Source organism: Argopecten irradians, chromosome 15 (genome assembly GCF_041381155.1).
Source record: "Argopecten irradians isolate NY chromosome 15, Ai_NY, whole genome shotgun sequence".
Lineage (NCBI taxonomy): Eukaryota > Metazoa > Mollusca > Bivalvia > Pectinida > Pectinidae > Argopecten > Argopecten irradians.
The window spans coordinates 4,601,617-4,625,568 of record NC_091148.1 but is presented as its reverse complement, the minus strand read 5'-3'; the positions used below and the strand labels follow the sequence as shown (position 1 = coordinate 4,625,568).

The 23,952-nt window shown below is 35.5% G+C and overlaps 1 protein-coding gene and 1 long non-coding RNA gene across 4 annotated transcripts in view; one reads left to right on the top strand and one right to left on the bottom strand.

Moving 5' to 3' along the window:
* The window catches only part of LOC138309169 (uncharacterized), a 28,956-nt gene extending 15,289 nt beyond the window's left edge, over positions 1–13,667 (top strand). For both annotated transcript variants that reach the window (XR_011206207.1, XR_011206206.1), the window contains one exon: positions 13,346–13,667. This is a non-coding gene — a long non-coding RNA (uncharacterized lncRNA). The remainder of the gene's footprint in view (positions 1–13,345) is intronic.
* The window catches only part of LOC138309166 (potassium voltage-gated channel subfamily KQT member 1-like), a 126,599-nt gene that overhangs the window by 51,733 nt on the left and 50,914 nt on the right, over positions 1–23,952 (bottom strand). The window lies entirely within an intron of this gene.

The window sequence follows — 23,952 nt, the reverse complement described above, 5'->3', positions numbered from 1 at the left end:
GATTTTTGAATCTTGTTTCCTAATTCCATTTCTGAAATTAATTCTTGTTATATGATGTTTTCTATCGTTGTAAGAGAAGAAAATGGAAATACTGAACAATTGATACTATTATCAGTGTCGCCAGTGATCGAATACCTTTGTGTTTAATCTATGGTTTATAATAACCCGTGATAATCAACTGTAGTAGGCATTTCGTGCCTTTCATACCCGGAAACTGCCATCTACATAAACGCCCCTGTGATTCAATAATTGTGCTTTAGACAGGCAAAAGTAAGCGATAAATCACACTTTGACAAGTGACCTTTGCATGGCCATCTTCTATTGATTCAAGCACGTTCTCGACAGGATGCTATGCACTCCTGTCTACAAGAGGGCGTAAATGCATAATCCTGTCCAACGTAAGAGGGTGCTGTATGCCACTGTTGCAAGATATGAAAGACATTCTTAAGCTATAGAAAACAACTTCCGCTGATGGACACGAGTTACGTAATAAAGTGCATACTAACATGAAAAATCTCATATATTTCGGAAATGGCATTAGTAATGCTGGACGAAATTAGCTTTCAGTTCTTTTATTGTTAACATGGCATTAACGGCAATGGCCTTTTAATGTAAGTTGTCTCTATATGTTGTAAATGCATATTGTTATACACCCAAGTACATCCCTCCTCTATATTCCAGATATTAATTTTACTGTCGTTGTATCCACCACTGGAATAGGCAAACTGATGGCTCTGTGCGCGACAACCGATGTAGTGTGGTCCTTTGTTCAAAAATGTGAACAACGGTACACTCTGTTTTGCCTTGAAGTTCGGCGTCTCTCTATATTTTTTTAAATGGACGTTTCTACAGACCTCTTATTGGTCTGGTAAGGTTTTTACAGGTAATACCTGCAATTTACTATGAGATAGTTCAGGGCTAGATAAAACGTGATAGTGACCTCTTGAATATCGATGATGACTATCGGATTAGAGATATCACACATGTACAGATGGCGGGTCTTACAAGTTGTTGGTGGAGCTGTTGGTTTCCGGACAAAATTCAAGGTTTTACTTCTTTTCAGGGCAATCGCGTGTATTTCCCGTGTTCTTCCAGCCAAATAATGGGAGTTTGAGTCTTGGATTGAGATTTCAGAAGAGGCCATGATATTACATCCAACGAACGTTATGTTCAGTAGACCTAGCATACCTACAAAATGATGAACATTACGTCGTCAAGCTTACAACCTCGCAATGTGTCTAAATTCAAAGCATAATACCACATCTTTATGTATTTGTTTTCAATTTTAAATTGAATCATATCACATTTGTTTCCATTTTGGGATTACATTACCGCTTCGCTAAGCTCAGATATCAAGTGTATATAACGTTTGAAAATAACGACAGTTAAGATAACTTAACAGTAGGGAAATGACAAAGATATTAACAAATGAAATAAAGTGCGAAATCATATAAGTAGTACTGGAGACAAATTCACGCAATATAGATTATCGACGAAAAAATATGATTATTAACAAAGTCATTATCAATCCAATCTAATAATATTTGATAAACATTCCAATAATGGCTCTCGATATATATTCTTGTTATAAAGTATCCCTTCTGGAAAAGCTTATCATGCTTTCAGCCAACATCTCGTTGAACCCTTACCCTCGCGGGATTTCATTGCGCCAAATGTCAACAAATCGGCCGATTTCACAACTTGTATCGAGGTGTTGAAAGCGCTTGATTGGCAATAAAACAAACACCCCGTCTGCATCACGGCTTTAAGCGTCTATATAAACAAGATTCATTAATTTCGAATATTGATGGGCAGGCAATGAAAAGTGGCATAGTGGTAGTTTGTTCAGGCCAGTCAAACTGTTGTTTATACATGTATAAACAGTATCAAACCTACCGGAATAACACATACTGTTTAGGCTTATATGATATGATTATGCATGATGTTGTATAAATAGTATAGCAAGCAATACTAGAATTCGTCAGATTTGTATTAACCATGGATTTATCAGTCTCTGTACAGGTATAAGAGTATGAAGTTTTATGATTTTCGATTTGTTTTAATTTGATGGTATGAATTCTGTACTAAAATAACAACATCTAATGACAAACTATGAAAAGAAATCCTTACTTTATGCGAAAAACATACATACAATGATTTTTTGGGGATGCTGCGGTAAATACGTATTTTGATTAGTTCTCCTTTCTGACTGACTTTTCCTAACAGAGATACGTCGTTATTCAGTATTACGGTATCTGCTGTTCTTACGGACCCTACAGTAGTATAATTTGTGTATTTGAATGGGCAAGGAAATATCTACTGTCTCGGCAGGATGTTAGTCACAGTACGCCGAGTACAAAATATTACATACCTGCGAATATGTAGGCTTTACCAGCCATGTATCGCAGATCGTAACGTTCTCTGAAGAGTTCTATCTTAACATATTTACATTCATTTGTCAGAATTATCATGATATAAACTAATCTAATAAAAGAAGCCATTTACATACAAAGCATGACTATTACGATGCCATCACTAATGTTGACATTGAACTAATCACCATCAAAATAGCTCTATAATCAACATCGTTGAAACAGCTGTAAAGCAGAGTCTTAAAATGAGTAAATGCTGTAAATATGAATATTAAACTAGCCAATGATTAATATACATTATATGAACCACATATTGCATAAGAAATATAGTTTAATATTTAAATGGAAGATTTTGAAAAAAAAATGAATATATCGCAGTTCTCAAATCAAACAATCGCCAAATGTCACTTAGATGGGCAGTAGCACATGGATTAACCTAGCTTCCATTTCAAAAAATATAACCTAGCTTTTTAAAAGAAACTGCCTGTTCTGAAAGTATTACTATATACTATAACACGAACTTGGACGTTAAGTCATGTCTTTTACCCATAAATGTCATACAAAATGAATGAAGGATGAAAGAATACATAAAATAGATACATAAATGAATGAATGAATGAATGAATGGTGGCACTATTGTGACATCACTGTTGATTATGATGTCATGATAATAGTATGACGTCCCATGATACTTAATTTATTCTATCTTTTACACTACGCCCTGTGCCCACATTCCGTTGAGGCTTTAAACAACACACTGTTTATCTGGCCTTGTCACCACCTGAAGATTTTATTTTCTTCTTAGGAAACGTTAATCACCCCGAGGCGTTGCCTGCCGCGGGAAATGATCAATGATTGATACAAAATGGAGATGTAAGGAAAAAAGGGGGCACCTGTGGATTCTCAGGTAGAGTAGATTTTTGGGGGCCAGCATTCATTATTCTAGCCAGCGAGAAAGTCTGGATTGTGTAAATGTTTCATTTTTGCACAATCAAATTTTAAATTACGCTTGATTTTGAACAGATTGTTGGCTCGATGATAAATTCACGTATTTTCGATATCTGCAGTGGTATGATTGCGGCAGACAAGCACAGTTAATACACTAATACTTGGCGCAAAATTTAGAGAGAAAAAAAGTAAACTCTATATTTACTTTTAGGATATGGTCGTTCATACTATTTTTGCTCAAACCTGATTAAATGGTCAGACTATCAACAGTTGTAACTTAATGGGCAGACTATCAACAGTTGTAACTTAATGCATGGTTTCAAAATACTCACACATCCGCCATTCTGACGCGCACAATGCATTCTCAAATTAAAGCGTTATCATTCTACAGTCCGTATAAATCTTTTGCTTACCTTGCAAATTTGGCGTACCAAAATCTTTCTGTGGCAACCATTGCATAACTATAAAATCTTTATCTCTGTGTTTGTCCCTTACTGAAAAATTTATTTTCGGATGGATTATTTGCTCGAATTTATTTTGTTTTAGTTGTGTTCTCTGTTTGCTTTTGCTTAGTATTCCACATTTAATGATTGTAAAATATTTGTAGTAAAAGGATGATACAGTTTCTCGCGTATTTTGTGCCCACGTCCGCTTCATCAATTTCATTCTTTCTCATTCTTTTCTTTTTTGTTTTAGTTTTCCTTTTGTTTCTTTTATTTTTTTTTTATTTTTTTTATTTTGTATTTATTCATTTATTTCACTTTTTATTGTTTTATTTTCGTTTATTCGTTTATTCGTTTCCTTTTTTTTTTCCTTTGCTTGTTTTCATGTTCCTATATTTTATGCTATTTTGAATATGTTCCATCTGTAGATCATCCCATTCTTCTTCTCTATTCTACAAGTCTAGCTATCATAGGCATCATCCTATATTATGAATAATGATTTGGGGAAAACGACCTTCATCTGTGCTTTCAAATGTTGCATTCAATCGTCCATTCGAATTTTAACTACATAGTTTAGTTAACCTACAAATGTATTTATCTAATTAAGATGTCTAATTACCCCAATTGACCTTGGGAATTTACGTCTAAAGAGTACATAAAGGTCACTGTAGGTAGATAGTCGATACAGTCATTACACTAATTAACACTGTTGGTGCTAATTAAAGCATAGTCGACATTTAAACCTAGTGTTTCATTTTCTTATGTTTCTTTCTATCAGAAATAACAGAGTGAAACAGGGGGAGTAACTCTGAGATAAGCAGCCCCGCAACCTCGCGACCTCGCCCTCGCAGTCTCGTGATCTTACAACTTCGTTTTGAGGTCGAGCTTGCAAGATTTTCAGGTCAGCCTAACCGGCCACATACAAAACACAAGTTTTCAATGAACATTACTATTTGTGAAATCCCGGGTGAGGTTTATCAGGAAATAAATTTCGCTGACGAATGCGCCCTGTAAAAGACTTTGACATTTGATCCCAAATAATCATTTATTTTATTTACGTCCATGTACTACATCATAAACAATCTTAATTTTATATATATTAAATCTGAAACAAAATAATTGACCAGATGAAATGTCATATTTTTGAAACGTTTCCAAGAAGCATTATTTATTTATCAATAAAAATGCATATTCAACAATATAATTCCGATTTTAGTTCTGTTTACATTCCTGATATCACGTGTCGACCGAAAAATTCTAATCCATTATTCAAACGAACAGAGCAATGCAGTGAAACCTGTTAAATAAACGTCAATTAAGCAACGGTTATCTCGATCGAAACAAAACATTTTAAAAACGCTACGCACGCACGTGAAGCAGCGACAAACGTGACACAGAATCATTAAATAAGTATTGATTTTTTAATAAACTAAATAATTCAACGATTTACGATAGTCAGCGGTTTTATTCCAATGTTATGGCGTTATTTAGAATGTTTTGAATAAACCAGTTATTCATTGGTCAATTTCGTCTCTTACATACACAAAGCATTGATAACGTGTTGAGTCAATACCATTGGCTATTCGTCTCTTACATACACAAAGATAAAGTGTTGAGTCAATACCATTGGCTATTCGTCTCTTACATACACAAAGATAAAGTGTTGAGTCAATACCATTGGCTATTCGTCTCTTACATACACAAAGATAACGTGTTGAGTCAATACCATTGGCTATTCGTCTCTTACATACACAAAGATAAAGTGTTGAGTCAATACCATTGGCTATTCGTCTCTTACATACACAAAGATAAAGTGTTGAGTCAATACCATTGGCTATTCGTCTCTTACATACACAAAGATAAAGTGTTGAGTCAATACCATTGGCTATTCGTCTCTTACATACACAAAGATAAAGTGTTGAGTCAATACCATTGGCTATTCGTCTCTTACATACACAAAGATAAAGTGTTGAGTCAATACCATTGGCTATTCGTCTCTTACATACACAAAGAATTGATAAAGTGTTGAGTCAATACCATTGGCTATTCGTCTCTTACATACACAAAGATAAAGTGTTGAGTCAATACCATTGGCTATTTTCATAGAAGATAGTTTTATTCAGTATGCTTTGTATAAAAATATATATGTGTGAAATTCTACGCCCAGCCAAAGATTTAAATCCCTATTATCTGGACTTAAGTTTCATTATCACTGAAGCATCTACCATGAATTAACGAAGAATACTATCAATAACTGAAAGTGAAGATAGGAAAACTCGGAATGTTTGTGTTTTATCTCTTGGTAATAACGGGAACCATTTTTATACAGCCATCTCCCTGAAGCATGTCACTAAATACATCGAACAACACACGTCATTCAGTCACATTATTCTGAGACAAACCATACCTACAAATATGGTAGGTAAACATCCAAACCATACCTACAAATATGGTAGGTAAACATCCAAACCATACCTACAAATATGGTAGGTAAACATCCAAACCATACCTACAAATATGGTAGGTAAACATCCAAACCATACCTACAAATATGGTAGGTAAACATCCAAACCATACCTACAAATATGGTAGGTAAACATCCAAACCATACCTACAAATACGGTAGGTAAACATCCAAACCATACCTACAAATATAGCAGGTAAACATCCAAACCATACCTACAAATATGGTAGGTAAACATCCAAACCATACTTACAAATATGGTAGGTAAACATCCAAACCATACCTACAAATATGGTAGGTAAACATCCAAACCATACTTACAAATATGGTAGGTAAACATCCAAACCATACCTACAAATATGGTAGGTAAACATCCAAACCATACAGTAGGTAAACATCCAAACCATACCTACAAATATGGTAGGTAAACATCCAAACCATACCTACAAATATGGTAGGTAAACATCCAAACCATACCTACAAATATGGTAGGTAAACATCCAAACCATACCTACAAATATGGTAGGTAAACATCCAAACCATACCTACAAATATAGCAGGTAAACATCCAAACCATATCTACAAATATAGTAGGTAAACATCCAAACCATACCTACAAATATGGTAGGTAAACATCCAAACCATACCTACAAATGTGGTAGGTAAACATCCAAACCATACCTACAAATATGGTAGGTAAACATCCAAACCATACCTACAAATATGGTAGGTAAACATCCAAACCATACCTACAAATATGGTAGGTAAACATCCTAACCATTCCTACAAATATGGTAGGTAAACATCCAAACCATACCTACAAATATGGTATGTAAACATCCAAACCATACCTACAAATATAGTAGGTAAACATCCCAGTTGTTTTTTCTCTTTATTTCCGTTGTATTGGACTCTCCCTACATTTGACTCCTGTACCATGACTGACGTGAAAGAAAAAAAAATACGTGACAAATTAATGTGGCTGCGATGTTATAATATTGTGAAATCAATTCCTAACTCGCAGTACAAGCGACAAATTAAACTCCATAAGGAATTCTGACACCAGTCGCCTGTAGGATTTCTTCAATAACATCCCATCCCCCGCACATCCTGTTAAACATTATAGACAAAAATAGTTTCCGATCCAAACCCATTGACTTTCTATATATCAGTTTAAAGGTGTGTCCAATCGGCTCATCGCAGTTTTCTTAAAGAAAAAACTCTAAACAGTCAAAACTTTACAACTTTTTAATATTCACTTCAAACTTATGCATATTTTGAATGATTACCATGACAACCAGAGTTGCAGCAATAGAAAACGTTCATTACACAGTAATTGAACCAGGAATGTAATTTAGAACATCAGATTGCACCAACGTCTTTTCTGAACACCTATATAATTATAATGTTTGAAAAATAAGATGTATTTGGAGTTCAACAATGGCCAGTATCATATATATAGTCCAATATGTATATCAATGTAGGTATCATATTCCCCAAGTTTGTAATTCCTAGTGCAAATTCCTCCAATATCCTCCAAACTTATAAAAATTAAAATTAAAAATTAAAATATTTTCGTTTTTTTATTGTATGGATAAAATTTTGTTGAAACATGACCTTTGATGCTGGCTTATTTATCGAGAGAATAATACGCGTCATGATTAATAGCCCTTAAGATTTTGTTCTTAAAACAAGAAATGGAAAGTGTTTTACTCGATAAGTGACCACTGAGTTCATTCAGAAAATCATAATCTGTTTGAATCGAATGCAAATGAGATCTAATTTCCAAATGGACGTGTTCGGCTAGAATGTCAATATATATTTTACAAATGGGTGCATTCGACTATAACATCGCATTGGGCACGTTCGATTTGAAGATACAATACATAATAAAATAGTTTTCAAAGGATGATAAACAAAAGGGGAAAAGGAGGACATAGAACTATCTGATCATTTCGATTGATCTTAACATATGTGTGAATGGCTTTTGACAACACAAAGTTTGTTCAGCCGATAAAGTGAAAATGATGCAAAGCAGACATCATACCACCTCGCCTTCCTTCCGTATTGAAGGCACAGCCACAAGGCGATTGCTGCAGCAGAGCATCACGCGTCACGTCCTATTCGCTATCAAAAGCAATCAATTATTGAAGTAAATAATCTCTTAGTAATGCCTCATTGGTTTTCGTTACGTTATGAAGTTCATGAAAAACTGGAACTTTTTTCTTGAGAAGCCAATCGATAGTAAATTATCCGTTAGCCTCTGCACATGCTGGTAAGTCCAGCTAGTCCGTGTAAAGACTTCAAATTATGGATCTCAAAACAGCTGGACATACACGTGGAAAAGATCAATCGTGATTCCCTGATAATGCATTTTAGAAAGAACATATCGTATTTCAATTTATGAGCGGATATTCAACGGTTGTACGACAGTACCGGGATTTGGATTTTTCTAGTAATTTTGATTGACCGGTAAATGCATTTAAGTAAACTATAGTCCCCTTTGATTGCATAGTACGTCTTATTTGAACAAGTTTAAATTTTGTCTTTTATAGTGCTGTTCTCCATAAAGCAAGCTGCCAAAGACAGTAATGCTTTCCGGGTCGCATTATATTATGTAATAGAGTAAAAAATTATTACAAATAAATCACTCTCATTCTCTTTCTCTCCATCCCTCCTTTCACAACTCCTTAATCTCTCCCTCATTTACCCTCTCATTCACATACTTTCCTAAAAAATATTGTATTGCATTTTATTTCGTTTTGTTGTCATCAGGTGCTGTTTTTATGCCATTTTGTATCATGAAGGAACTCGAGTCCAATACTTTTTTATTTACAAATAAGATAAATTTCAATTCAATAAAGGTTATGGCAGTTATTGAGGAAGTCAGTTGGGATAAGAACAGAAATTGTTATAAAAGAGTTTACTTGCCAATTTTGACATTCATTACTTTGTATTCGATGTTGATAACCTCGGTTGTGTACAAGTTATTTCCATACGTCATTGAAGATCGCCATGACGTGTTTAAATCTGTTTACCTTCAGAAAAGTCTAACACCATTGTGGTATATTAAGATGTCAAAGTGTATACTTAGCCGTCTAATGGTTACAGAGTGATACGTATTGAAATTGTTAAAAATGTCAAAAATGTAAACTTCTTCTGAAATCTTGGCCATTCTCCAGTCATTCCATGATGGATATACGGTCATGATACTGTGCGTTGAAATGATGGTTATCGACTGAAAAACAGTCACTGTCTTTAAAACTAACTTTAACAGGAAATTTATCCGTATAATCGTTCCTCCTGGGCTCAGTTTACCAATTTATATATATAATATCTGTATTTCAAGGTCACGTCATAGTCTCGAGATAATTCTTTGTTTAGTGAACGATGCATGTGGAATTATTAAAGCAAAATATGATTTTTTTTAGCATTCACATTGAGAGATGATGTCTTGTTACGGTCTCGCGCTCCTCTTTTCCATTTGAAATATTACTGTAGCGTTTTTGATTCGCGAATTTGCTTGTATCGTGAAATTCGCGAAAAGTTTATCTCCGCGAATTAAAATTTACATAATATCATACACAACAGGGATTTCCGGAAAATTTCCGCGAATGTTTTACCTTTACGAACTTGTTTCAAAATAAAAATCTTGAAATTTACTATCCGCAAAGGACACTGGTTTACAGTATAGGGATATTTTTGGGGAAATTAAATTTCGCGGTTTACTGATTTCCATATTTCTGACATGTCGCTAGCGTTTCAAATTCGCGGATTTTGATATATTAACCATCTGCGAAATCATATACTATAACATGTAAAACATTAAATTATATAATAGGTAAAGCATTTCTATAAATAGATTTGTTATATCGTGAGACTACACGTTGTCAGTGATATTTAGTCTATGCACATCACAGAGTTACCTCCCTTGCAGGTATCCATTTGACATCATTATTTCAAACAAAACTCACGATGTTTTTTTTTAACTTTCCCAGGGTTCATTGCGGTCCCCACTTTCACTGCCATAATAAGAACCCTGGGTGAGATTGGATGGGTTTTTTTTTTTTTTTTTTGTAAATAATATTACGTTACATATGACGTTATAATTGATACCTACACAACAGGGCCGATCAATCTGGTATTGTTAAAACACAGAATAATGAAAAGTACAATAGTTAAAACGATCCTATCAAATAGATTTGTTGTAACTGGCGTCCATTCACCTTTCACACGTTTATCACTGATTTGATAAAACTACAAAGTCAACTCCCTGCTGGGAATCGTTGATCAGATTTTATAACTGAATCTAAAAAGTCACACGGCAACTCTCAGTTCGGCATAGACCCGATCGCTTATATTATTGTACCTTAGAGCTTCCGTAATCAAATCACAGGCTATAATATCGGGATCCCAACCTGAATGCTTGTTGTAAAAAGTATATTACTTATTCCATACACATCCGGTATCGAATCTCATGTGGGATCCAGCTGGTCGGTGCTTTTTTTCTTTGAATATTCCAGTTTTCTTCCACCATGAAGCCTGGCACGTCGTTAATTAACTTTGGTTGTTCAAAGAATAGGTAGTTAAACTAGCAATTAATCAAAACCAAACTTTTAAGACCGTTTATATCTACATCAGTTTTTTTTCTTCTCATGAAAATATAAGTAACATTGTGCTAACTTTTTTTTGTCTTTTTTAGGTTCAAATCAAATTTTATTTAAAGGGACAATTCACTCAGACTAATTCTTTTCCTTAACCAAGAAGCAAAATATGGCATAAATGTATTGATCTACATTTCTTATGAAACATATAACACAAATATTGACAAATTCCACGTCACTGTTTAGTATTTTAATTGATACCGTTGTAATAACAAATCGTTGATAAATACGATTCAGCAGGTACAATATATACGCTGTACCCATACCCGAGCCTAAGTCACGCAACTTAAACAAATGTGCTATATAAATACCGAGGAGGTGAAAAAATGATTTTTAGGCAAAACAATTCACCTAAAAAGGTTAACACACAACTGTCAGAGCGATTTGAGCAGTTCTAGACAAAAGTTGCATTACTCTACGAGCAAGGGACAGGATTCGGCATACAAGTGTTCGACCACAATGAGTAATGGCGGACAGCGAGTTCACACGCAATTCACCACAATAGGCCTTTCTGGCATATCACAGTAAAACCGAATGATCTAATTTCCATTAAAACCGGGTTTGTCCGATATATGTACAGATTTTAATGGTCTCTTAGACTGAATTGTCCCTTAAAAAATCATATTACATATCATTAAATGTCCTCACACAGTAGGATATTTATTCAACACCAAGCCATATATACTTTTCACTACAACTTGTATACTCTATATACTGCTTTAACCTTACTGGATTTTTTAATATATCATTTTTATATAGCCCCTGTACACATCTAGATACAAAGTACCTCTCAACTATTGCCTGCGTCCTCCCATAGTAAGATGTAACTAGATTTTAAGAGAAGCTGTATGCAATTAATTTCCGACTGTAGACAACGTATTGGTTTATAACGTACATGTTTAAAACCTATGTCTCAATGGATATGTTTTAAGTGAGTGAACTTAGTAGTATGTGTGGTGAAATTATAACGAAACGAATCAACAAACGCCTTGTAAAACAATATCATGTTTTTAAATACGTTATCTGGAACGGATCGATATCCATGCAGTAAACAATCTAAAATTAATCTAAATCATGCTCACCTGCAGGTACGATACATAGAAATAATGAAGTATATATATATACCGTACAGTACCGTGTATCCGCACACAAGCGTTAATATTCTCAGCACAAACATTCCGGATAGTAAATTTTCCGGACTGCTGGATTCTGTTTATAGTTAATACTCAAATTCGTTCCCAAACGCAGGCTTCCCAAACATTTCCGTCCGGATAACAAGTTTCCTGGACCATTGGCTTTTCTACCTTACAAAAGCGATTTACACAGTTTTCGGACCTGAGGTCTTCCGGAAATCTCCATATATGGTCGTTTTATACTTGCATAAACGATCCCAACCAGAGTTAGTTCGCTAAATATGCCTATATTATTAGGTTTTTTACGTATTAGGCAAAAAAATTAAATTAATTAATTAATTTATAAAAAGCCTTATAATAAAGGCAGATCTAGCGGACGGAACCAGAGTTAAAACCCTCACATATACAGATCACTTTCTTTAGTCGCTGAGACGAAACGGGCGGAGTCTTGTGGCTATAGACGATGCATCATGAACTAAATAAACAGTAGTCTGGATCATTGCGGATCCACTCTCAGTATTTAAAGATGTAACTAAACAATAAAGTACAATACACCTGCATGGAGGAAATAAAATAGAAACGGTAATGTGTATGCCGGTGACTTTCTAAAGAGTATCTAAATTCTTCTTACACCTAGAGAAAAATTGTTAAAGTACAATATATGTTCCGCCATTACAATGTACTGTTAGAAGGAAACACCTGCTACTATCATGCTTTATATGGCGACTTTTGCCCGCTAGGAGACATATACAGAATAGCAAAACAGATATTGACCCGTAAACATACACGACCAGACGATATTACAGAATACAGAAACTCACTAGCATCTTTCCTAGCATCATCGGTACTCCAGGGGTTTATATCACTGACGTTATGCCAACCCTTGCATTATTTCATGGTCGAACTGCAGGTTCCAGAACAAAACAGATAATTTAGTCCTTTGATCTACACCAACAGATTCATATAACGGTACATTATGGTTGACTGTGTGGCTTTGAGGTTAAGCATCGCTCTCTCTCTGTTGTTTTCAAAGGAAATATTTGCAGGCCTATGATTGGTCAGATTTTTTTCTTTTGAAATGCCTTCGGTTTTATTATAGCCGATAAGCCAGGGGTGGATATAGCGAAAGTGTTAGTAACCCGTGGAGTATCGAGGAGGATAAGGAAGTACACAATGAACTCGACCTCATCAAATGGATCATGTTCTGATGGCCGTCATGCTTCTTTTATATCATTCTAAATTCATTTAGTACATTCATTGAAAGTGATCTTACGTCACAAAATATGTCTACATGGAATTATGTTGTTTTTTGAAATTACAGGTGATATGGCTGGAAAAAGAAAGACGATTCAGCATTGAGCACTGAAAGCATTTTCGATCATCTTCAGATATTTGAAGACAAGGATTTGATTGGACAATCCAAAAGGTCACATGACCCCTAATGGGATGGTGTCATATCCTCTATCAACACCACGAGAATAAGGATCTCTATTTTTATCAGATTTCCAAAGTTCATGTTAGAAATGGTACTGGTTATGAAAATTGGACAGATTTTGTTAAAAATTATCTATCGCACGTTATAACCATGATAGCATCCATATTGTCAAACTATGTTCATGCTTCAAAACTAAACAAATAAATAAACAAGAAATATCCCTTGTGTTTTTAGATATTCGTTAACATCCATGAGGTTGTTTTTGTGCCCATATACAAAAATGTTCATACATGCATGCCCATATATATTCATCTTGATGTCTTTAGCATTACATCGTGTTCGCTAGTGTAAATCTCAACTGTATATTTTGTTATATATTGAAAGTTTTTTTTTATGAAGCGATTGATGTTGACGGCTGTAGTTCATTATGTAAAATGAGGTTACACTAATGTCTAACTCAGACGCCGCTCGATAGCCAAACAGTATTATCCGGATGGAGGCAATAAGTATATTCCGCAAATCAAACACAGGGAAATTATCCGCCTTTACACTGAGTAGACAGACAACAACAAAAAATGTTGACACCGGCGTAATTCTGAATGTCATCAATTTAGTAGACAATGAAGTCTGCGACAAACGCCGGATTTATCAATATAACCTATCAGAGGTATTGTCACCTGGAACAAGAGGTCTGGGCACAATTTTCAATTATTGTCATGAAAAAATACCATTGTTGTTTTTATCACTATTCTAATAGAGATTAAATGTAACAATTCAGAACATGGAGCGTTTTTAGATGAATGAGTATTTTTATGAAGACTGCATATTTGATACTGTAAGGATTAGTATCACTCACGTCGTGTAATAACCACTGGACTATATCATAGATAGATGTAAACAAACATGTAGACGAACATGTTGTGTTAGTGTTATTTTGAACTAAAGAATGCCCTATAGTGGCTTAATATATATTCCATAGAAATGATTTTTGATTTTACTTTTAATTTATTTTGTCCTTTTATTTCGGATTATTAATATACTAGCTTTATACCGTTTTTACCTCATTATATATCATAGAGAGGATATTTCAGAAGAAAAATAACTGACACCTACCGAGACTTCCGTTGCCTGACATTTAATATTCTATTCAATTGTAACATGTTCTAAGGAGTCAGTGGTCTCATATAACTATCCATATTTTCAGTTCTATTAAAATTTGCATTACAACCACAGTATCCAGTTTACAGTTTGTATTCCTGATTATTCTGCTAGTATCCGGGTTCACCGCCAGAGGTCGATCTCGTTGTAATAACTTGTAAAAAAAAAAACCTCGAATGTTATTTTATCTTTCACTGCAGAACACATTAAGATACACACCAGATGTGATATTGATACATATCAACGATAACTGGATTCTGTATCTACACTTGTCGAATGCAGTGACCTGTCTATCAACAGACAGATTGGCTTAAGGTTTCTCGGCGTCGAGCGTGTGCCCCGACGCACGTGTTTCCTACATGTATGACGTAGTTTATCGGGTTACATCAAAAGTGATACTTCCTGTAACCTTATGACTGTGCAATTACGCCAATTTGTACCAGGATGCTATATATAGAATTATAGATATACATCAAATATGATCACATGCTTCAATATAGATATAACAAGTTGTGGGAATGCTTCATCGCTGACGAATGGTAAGCTTTCTCTATCAAAAACAGGTGCGGACGAATTAGCAATTTATTCAGTTACAAAAGTTAATTACTTTACACCATCACTGAGAAATTTGAGCTTCTTAATTGACTTCAAGATAAAATGTTACAAGAGGCCCAGAGGGCCTATATCGCTCACCTGGTTTATAATGCCAAGTAATGTTCTAGATACAGAATCATTGTTTCTTTTCTGAAGGAATTTGAATATTTACCTCTAATTCCCCTATTGGGCCCCGCCCCTCCTGCCCCCAGGGGGTCAGAGCTAAAATTTAAACAAGTTCTGTTCCCCTTCCCCAAAGGATGTTTGTGGCTAAATGTAGTCACAATCCATGTAGAACTCTAGGACAAGTAGCGTTTTATAGGATTTACCTCTATTTCCCCTATTGGGCCACACCCCTCCTGCCCCCAGAGGTTCAGAACCAAAATTTATACAAGTCCTGTTCCCCTTCCCCTATGGATGTTTGTGGCTAAATTTAGTTACAGTCCATGCAGAACTCTAGGACAAGTAGCAATTTATAGGATTTACTTCTATTTTCCCTATTGGGCCCCGTCCTGCTGCCCCCGGGGGGTCAGATCCAAAATTTATACATATTCTTTTCCCTTCCCCAATGTATGTTTGCGGCCAAATTTGGTCACAATCCATGCAGAACTCTAGGACAAGTAGTAATTTATAGGATTTACCTCTAATTCCCCTATTGGGCCCCACCCCTCCTGCCCCGGGGGGTCAGAGCCAAAATTTATACAAATTCTGTTCCCTTTCCCACATAGATGCTTGTGGCCAAATTCAGTCATAATATATGCAGAACTCTAGGACAAGTAGCGATGTATAGGATTAACCTCTATTTCCTCTATTGGGCCCCGCCCCTCCTGCCCCCGGGTGTCAGAGACAAAATTTAAACAAGTTCTGTTCCCCTTCCCCAAAGGATGTTTTTGGCTAAATGTAGTCACAATCCATGTAGAACTCTAGGACAAGTAGCGTTTTATAGGATTTACCTCTAATTCCCCTATTGGGCCCCACCCCTCCTGCCCCCGGGGGGTCAGAGCCAAAATTTATACAAATTCTGTTCCCTTTCCCACATAGATGCTTGTGGCCAAATTCAGTCATAATATATGCAGAACTCTAGGACAAGTAGCGATGTATAGGATTAACCTCTATTTCCTCTATTGGGCCACACCCCTCCTGCCCCCAGAGGTTCAGAACCAAAATTTATACAAGTCCTGTTCCCCTTCCCCTATGGATGTTTGTGGCTAAATTTAGTTACAGTCCATGCAGAACTCTAGGACAAGTAGCAATTTATAGGATTTACTTCTATTTTCCCTATTGGGCCCCGTCCTGCTGCCCCCGGGGGGGGGGGGGGTTCTGATCCAAAATTTATACATATTCTTTTCCCTTCCCCAATGTATGTTTGCGGCCAAATTTGGTCACAATCCATGCAGAACTCTAGGACAAGTAGTAATTTATAGGATTTACCTCTAATTCCCCTATTGGGCCCCACCCCTCCTGCCCCCGGGGGGTCAGAGCCAAAATTTATACAAATTCTGTTCCCTTTCCCACATAGATGCTTGTGGCCAAATTCAGTCATAATATATGCAGAACTCTAGGACAAGTAGCGATGTATAGGATTAACCTCTATTTCCTCTATTGGGCCCCGCCCCTCCTGCCCCCGGGTGTCAGAGACAAAATTTAAACAAGTTCTGTTCCCCTTCCCCAAAGGATGTTTTTGGCTAAATGTAGTCACAATCCATGTAGAACTCTAGGACAAGTAGCGTTTTATAGGATTTACCTCTAATTCCCCTATTGGGCCCCACCCCTCCTGCCCCCGGGGGGTCAGAGCCAAAATTTATACAAATTCTGTTCCCTTTCCCACATAGATGCTTGTGGCCAAATTCAGTCATAATATATGCAGAACTCTAGGACAAGTAGCGATGTATAGGATTAACCTCTATTTCCTCTATTGGGCCCCGCCCCTCCTGCCCCCAGGGGGTCAGAGCTAAAATTTAAACAAGTTCTGTTCCCCTTCCCCAAAGGATGTTTGTGGCTAAATGTAGTCACAATCCATGTAGAACTCTAGGACAAGTAGCGTTTTATAGGATTTACCTCTATTTCCCCTATTGGGCCACACCCCTCCTGCCCCCAGAGGTTCAGAACCAAAATTTATACAAGTCCTGTTCCCCTTCCCCTATGGATGTTTGTGGCTAAATTTAGTTACAGTCCATGCAGAACTCTAGGACAAGTAGCAATTTATAGGATTTACTTCTATTTTCCCTATTGGGCCCCCTGTGCCCCCGGGGGGGGGGGGGGGTCTGATCCAAAATTTATACATATTCTTTTCCCTTCCCCAATGTATGTTTGCGGCCAAATTTGGTCACAATCCATGCAGAACTCTAGGACAAGTAGTAATTTATAGGATTTACCTCTAATTCCCCTATTGGGCCCCACCCCTCCTGCCCCCGGGGGGTCAGAGCCAAAATTTATACAAATTCTGTTCCCTTTCCCACATAGATGCTTGTGGCCAAATTCAGTCATAATATATGCAGAACTCTAGGACAAGTAGCGATGTATAGGATTAACCTCTATTTCCTCTATTGGGCCCCGCCCCTTCTGCCCCCGGGTGTCAGAGACAAAATTTATACAAGTTCTGTTCCTCTTCCCCCAAGGATGTTTGTGGCTAAATTTGGTTACAATCCATGCAGAACTCTAGGACAAGTAGCCATTTATAGGATTTACCTATATTTCCTCTATTGGGCACCGCCCCTCCTGCCCCCAAGGGGTCAGAGTAAAACTTTATACAAGTTCTGTTCCCCTTCCCTCAAGGACGTTTGTGGCCAAATTTGGTTACAATCCATGCATAACTCTAGGACATGTAGCCATTTATAGGATTTACCTCTATTTCCTCTATTGGGCCCCGCCCCTCTGGCCACAGGGGGGTCAGGGTCACCATTTATGCAAAATCTTATTCCCTTCCCCCAAGGATGTTTCTGACCAAATTTGGTTAAAATCCATCGAGTACTTTATGACAAGTAGCGATTTAAAGGAATCATCTCTATTTTCCCCATTGGGCCCAGGCCCTCTGGCCCAAGGGGGGCCAGGGTCACCATTTATGCAAAATCTGATCCCCTTCCCCCAAGGATGTTTCTGATCGCATTTGGTTAAAATCCATCGAGTACTTTATGACAAGTAGCGATTTAAAGGAATCATCTCTATTTTCCCCATTGGGCCCAGGCCCTCTGGCCCCAGGGGGGTGAGGGTCACCATTATGCAAAATCTGATCCCCTTCCCCTAAGAGAGTTTCTGACTAAATTTTGTTAAAATCCATGGATTACTTTATGACAAGTAGCGATTTAAAGGAAATGTTGACGGACGGACGACGGACGACGGATGACGGACGCCGCACCATGGCAAAAGCTCACCGTCCCTTCGGGCCAGGTAAGCTAAAAAATGATTAATTGCGTCCCGGAAAAAAAAATATACCCTCTAATGAAATAAAGTACTGATTGTTCAAGTACCAAAAGCAAAACAAGATATTTATGTTATTTTTGTGCTAATTAGACACATCTTTACCTGAATAAATATCAGTTATTGCTCAATTGATGAGTATCCTTTATACTCTGTAGGCAGTGGAGCATGTTTAAGGCAAATTCGGTTTACATTTAAAGAAATACAAATAAATCTTACTTTCATACATCAGATTTTATCTAATCAACATAATATCTTAATGCATAAAATAATCTTTTATTATTTTTTTAATTAAATAGAAGATTAATTCATTACAAAACATTTCTAAATCCCAGCCATTCATTCATAAGCTGTATAGTTGTTGACCTGTTATCATTAAGCATTCACCTCTGAATCTCATGTTTAAATTTCATAGGTTCATAATTCAATATTGCTGACAACGAGCATTTTCATTGGTTAAAATATATCTGATCATCCCATAACGTAAAAATGATGTCACCATGTGTAACGTTACATCTGATTGGCCGACACAACGGTGTAGTGATATCTTAGAGAAAAAATCCCTCATTCTTTAGAAGTTCACTTGATTAAATTGAGTTAATAGATTATAACTTTAACACATGTTAACTTGTCGAGCTATATATTACAGGTGTCGGGTAACTTGAAAACTCTCTTACATGTATTTGTGTGTTATAGTGCCATCATATATAGGTCTATGCAAGTTGATCGTTAAATACATTATCCTTTGTCCTATTTAAAAACCATGGTCATAATAAGACGTTCCATGCATAATAACGTTGGAGCAAAGTTGGAGTGCCTGGAAACAAATCCATCAAATCCTTGATATCAATCAATAAATAATACTAATATGTTTCAACATTTTCAAAATTTGACCTAGATTCGATTGTTTCCAGTATCCTCCACCACATATGATTTGTAAGCCACAAATAAAGCAGCATGACAGTTTAAAAGATTGCTCAAAATTATTCCATTACATTTTTCCTGAATTAACCCATTCTTCATTCTTGACACTGTAAATATTTCCATATTGATTATTCGAAAACTCTCTTCAATTTGGGCTACACTGTTATTATTTTGCTGTTATATTGATTATATGATGCATTATATCAATGTATGTATGTAAAAGTTACCCAAATTGAATGATGGTGACACAAGCTGTATTTCCTATGTCAAACAACATGACACAATATCAATCTTAAAGCCAATTCTAATTACAGGTTAAGTTTAACTATTGCCACAGAGCTTTGTACGAATTTCTATGTTTTGACACTAATAGTATTAATTTTTTGTGACTCGGAATAAAACTTTGAAAGAAGAAAATGCATCCAGCCAAATCGACCATACTGTGGTACACACTAAGACAACAACATTCTCCCTACCACCGCCTACTTCATCCTCTTATACCAAACTAGAACTAGGCAAAGAGAACAGACAAAATGCTCACGTTGTAACACGGAAAACGTAATGGAAATGCATAATCGGTCAAAGTCGGTCAAATTATGGTATGTACATATAGACACCATCCATTTGTAAACATTATCTGCTTCCTCGCAGTTTTTTTTTTACATAAACATTACTTTCTCCTTAGTTTAAACTTTCTTTTCGATATACAAATATCATACAACAAATATAAAATCACTTTCTCCTTGAAAAATAATAAACCATCTTACAAGTATGCTGAAATGTGTTTCATTAATAATAGAAGCAATCGACCAGATAGATTCACACCGATTGTAATACATTTATGTATTATAGAATTTGAAATGTATGCTGGTCGCAGTACGACTGATCCTTTAATTATCACCAACGCCATATATCATGCAGATACTCATCATGTGAACAAATAATTGGTGTTCAATCTTGTATATATGTGTTTAATTAACACAAGTGCAGATAAAATAATTCATTTTGCTTTTGTTGCGTGTACAATCAGTACTTCATTCCATATAGGTCATATTGCGATGCTTTTTTCCCCAATTATTTAAAATATTTTCATCTCAAAGTAATAGCAAAAGCTCAAATTTTCCAATGGTAATTATGGTGTAAAGTGCATATGTAAGTATCTTTTGTGACCGAAGAAAAATATTAATTCGTCTGTTCATGTTTCAATAGGAAAAACACTATTCGTCAGTGGTGCAGCATCTTTAGATATCGCAAAGTGATATGGTACACCTTCACACATTGATCACTTGGCTTAGCTGATAAGTACAGGCACAGTATACTAGTATCTTTATCGGTAAAACACTCCCTGGATATTGGTTAGCATTTTGATCGTGATTATAATCTGATACAATCCTTGTACGATATGATAGTCCAGATACTTCGGATTATGTAGAAAACCAATTTTCCATTAATAATTGATAACTAGGTGTCGTGCTGGGAACAGAATGCCATTTTAGCGGAAGTGTCAAAACAAACAGTATCTTCTATATGTTGTTCATCGATTGTTTTCTCATGCTTAGGGGATGATGGTGTACTTAGGAAATACAGCGTAACCCGCTTTATCTACATCACAAGGCATGTTATTTTTATACAAGAAGGCTGCGGCAATCTCAGGCTTGTTTTTATAGGTACTTAAATAATCCCAAGGAAAATTCACGTTGATCAATAAAAATGTTTACCACCTTCTACGGTTAATCTAAAGATGCTTCACCGTCGACAGAGCATACATGATATTATTCATTATTTGTACAAAAATAGGTGATTAATCGTGCATATATACATTGTATGTGTACTTAATATAAAATCATTTATTTTGCCTTTGGTGCATGCGTAATCAGTACTTCATTCCATATCGGATACAGTACAACGGAATTTTTTCAGGACGCAATTAATTATTTTTAAAATTTCATTTTGAAGTAAAATTAGAAGCTCAAACTTTTCAATGGCGGTAATGATGTAAAGTAAGTAATTTTGTAACTGGAGTAAAATACTAAATAGTCTGCTCCTTTTTTGATAATTAAAAAATACAATTTGTCAGCAATGGAGCATTTTTAAACATTGACAATGCCTGTTTTAGTAACCAGACTAAGTTATAAGCTTTTGCACATAATTTTAACATGTTGCACTTAATAAATTCTGAATAACAGCTATAACCATTTAATGATAAGACTTCTTTCCGTTTATATGGCTCAGTTAATTTCATGTCGATGTTTCTCTTTAAGGTATCAGGTATCTTTACAGTGCAATTTCAATATAGATAACATCATGATTGCCTGCACTTTTCCCTTTTATCTGACCTTTTCTAATAACTCTCCCTCATTGATGGCCTATGCATGTTGATTAAATACAAATAAAAAGACACAACAAGCCAACCTCAGTCGATGATGGACAAAGGAATTGCCAGCTTAACGCTTTCGTATCAGACAACACTAAATCATTACAAACGTGTCAAACTACAATCTGACACATCATGATAAAATTTTACTCCTTTTTGTTTCTTTATTTGACCTTGGCCTAAATAGTGGTTCAGCATCATATAACTGCAACTTTAGGATTTACCTTTTCCTTAACATTAAGTTCAATAACCGATAACCTTTACAGAACATACATTTACTCAACATTCCTCGATGGAGTTTAAAAAATAGCGACATCAATGCTTATTTTTTTCATGGTTACTTGACAAAATAAAAACGTTTTAAGGCACGGTTCCATTGCTTAAAGATGCTCCACCGCTGACAAATGGTATTTTTTCACTATTAAAACAGGACCAGGCGATTTAGTATTTTTCTTCAGTTACAAAAGTTACTTAATTTACACAATTACCACCATTGAAAAGTTTTAGCTTCTTATTTTACTTTAAGTTAAAAATATGAAGAATATTGCATCCCGAAAAAATTCCGTATATATATCCTATATGGAATGAAGTACTGATTGCGCATGAACCAAAGGCGAAATACATTATTTCATGTTATATTTTGTGCTAATTAGACATATATATACTCGATTAAACACCAATTATTATTCAAATGATGAATATCATTTATGCTCTGTCGGCGGTGGAGCATCTTTAACGATTTTTGTTTTCAATTTAACAGACAACGTTGCTGTCTCTCTTGTGACGTCATAATGACGTGGATTTTTTTCGCGCCATTCAGGGTTTTTATTTCATATAGGTAGAAAATCGACCTATCAGATTTTGTATACTTTGTAAAACTCAATTTTTAATTAGAAAATATTCAACCTGAAACATGCACTTCCATTTCAAAATCCCCACTCATCAAGTACCAAACTCCGTAAAAGCCATGTAAGGTTGACTATATTATCTTTTTTTAGTATGCATATTAATCTTTTTAAAACTCTAACACGCAGTTCTCATTTTCTGCTTATCAATCACATTTTATTGAGAAAAACAATTAAGTAGTTGTCTATGTTGTAATGTCACTAATTACTGAGCACATATTATAATACGTAGCATTTTGTAATGACTACGCACTTGCCTATTTGTAGCAAGACAAGATAACCCAATGGATATAAATATAGACAAAATTACCCCACACTTTAATCCTGTCCGACCGCTCTGATTGCATTCACACACGAGTCGACGACGGATCAAGATTTGGTCGATTCTGATAGTAAAATATCTGGCCTCATATCAAAATGGAATGGAGATTGGGGGATATTATCAGATATAAGCCTGTCTGATACCAAACGTGCCTAACAAACCTGTCGGTGAATGCATATGCATGGTGATCTGATCTAAAATTAGTTCAGACGGCTGACATTGGACCCCAATCAATAGGAGGTGATTTATGGTCTTGTTATTCTGCGTAAAATACAAGCTTTGTAAAGTGTTTGATATATATGTCTCTTCAGTTATACTTGTGTGCGTAATTATCTTCTACTAATTTGGTAGGTTTTTTTCCATGGGATTTTGTTTTTTTAATTGATGATGTAACACTCCAAACCTTGTTATCAACTTTATTTTATCTCGTTTCATTTTCTACACAATAATTCAGAAAAGTAGAAAAAAAATAGCGTCAGGTATGAAAAAGAAAGAAATGGGATTTAGAAAAAAAATGAAAACTTACATTGTTAATCCATATTCAAACCTTAAATTATAAATATGCGTGGTTACTTGTAAAACGTATGGAACCAATTAACCATTTGAATATCTTTGATTTCTTTTATCAAATATCTATATTATGTAGCAATAAAGAAGTTATCTTTCAAGACGAATGATAAAATAAAGTTTAAAATAAATTTTTACGCCAACATATTTCCGAGTTTGAATGACCAACATTGTTTTATTACTGCGCCAAGTTATACTGATATTGATCCAGATATCTATTAGATGTTCAAAA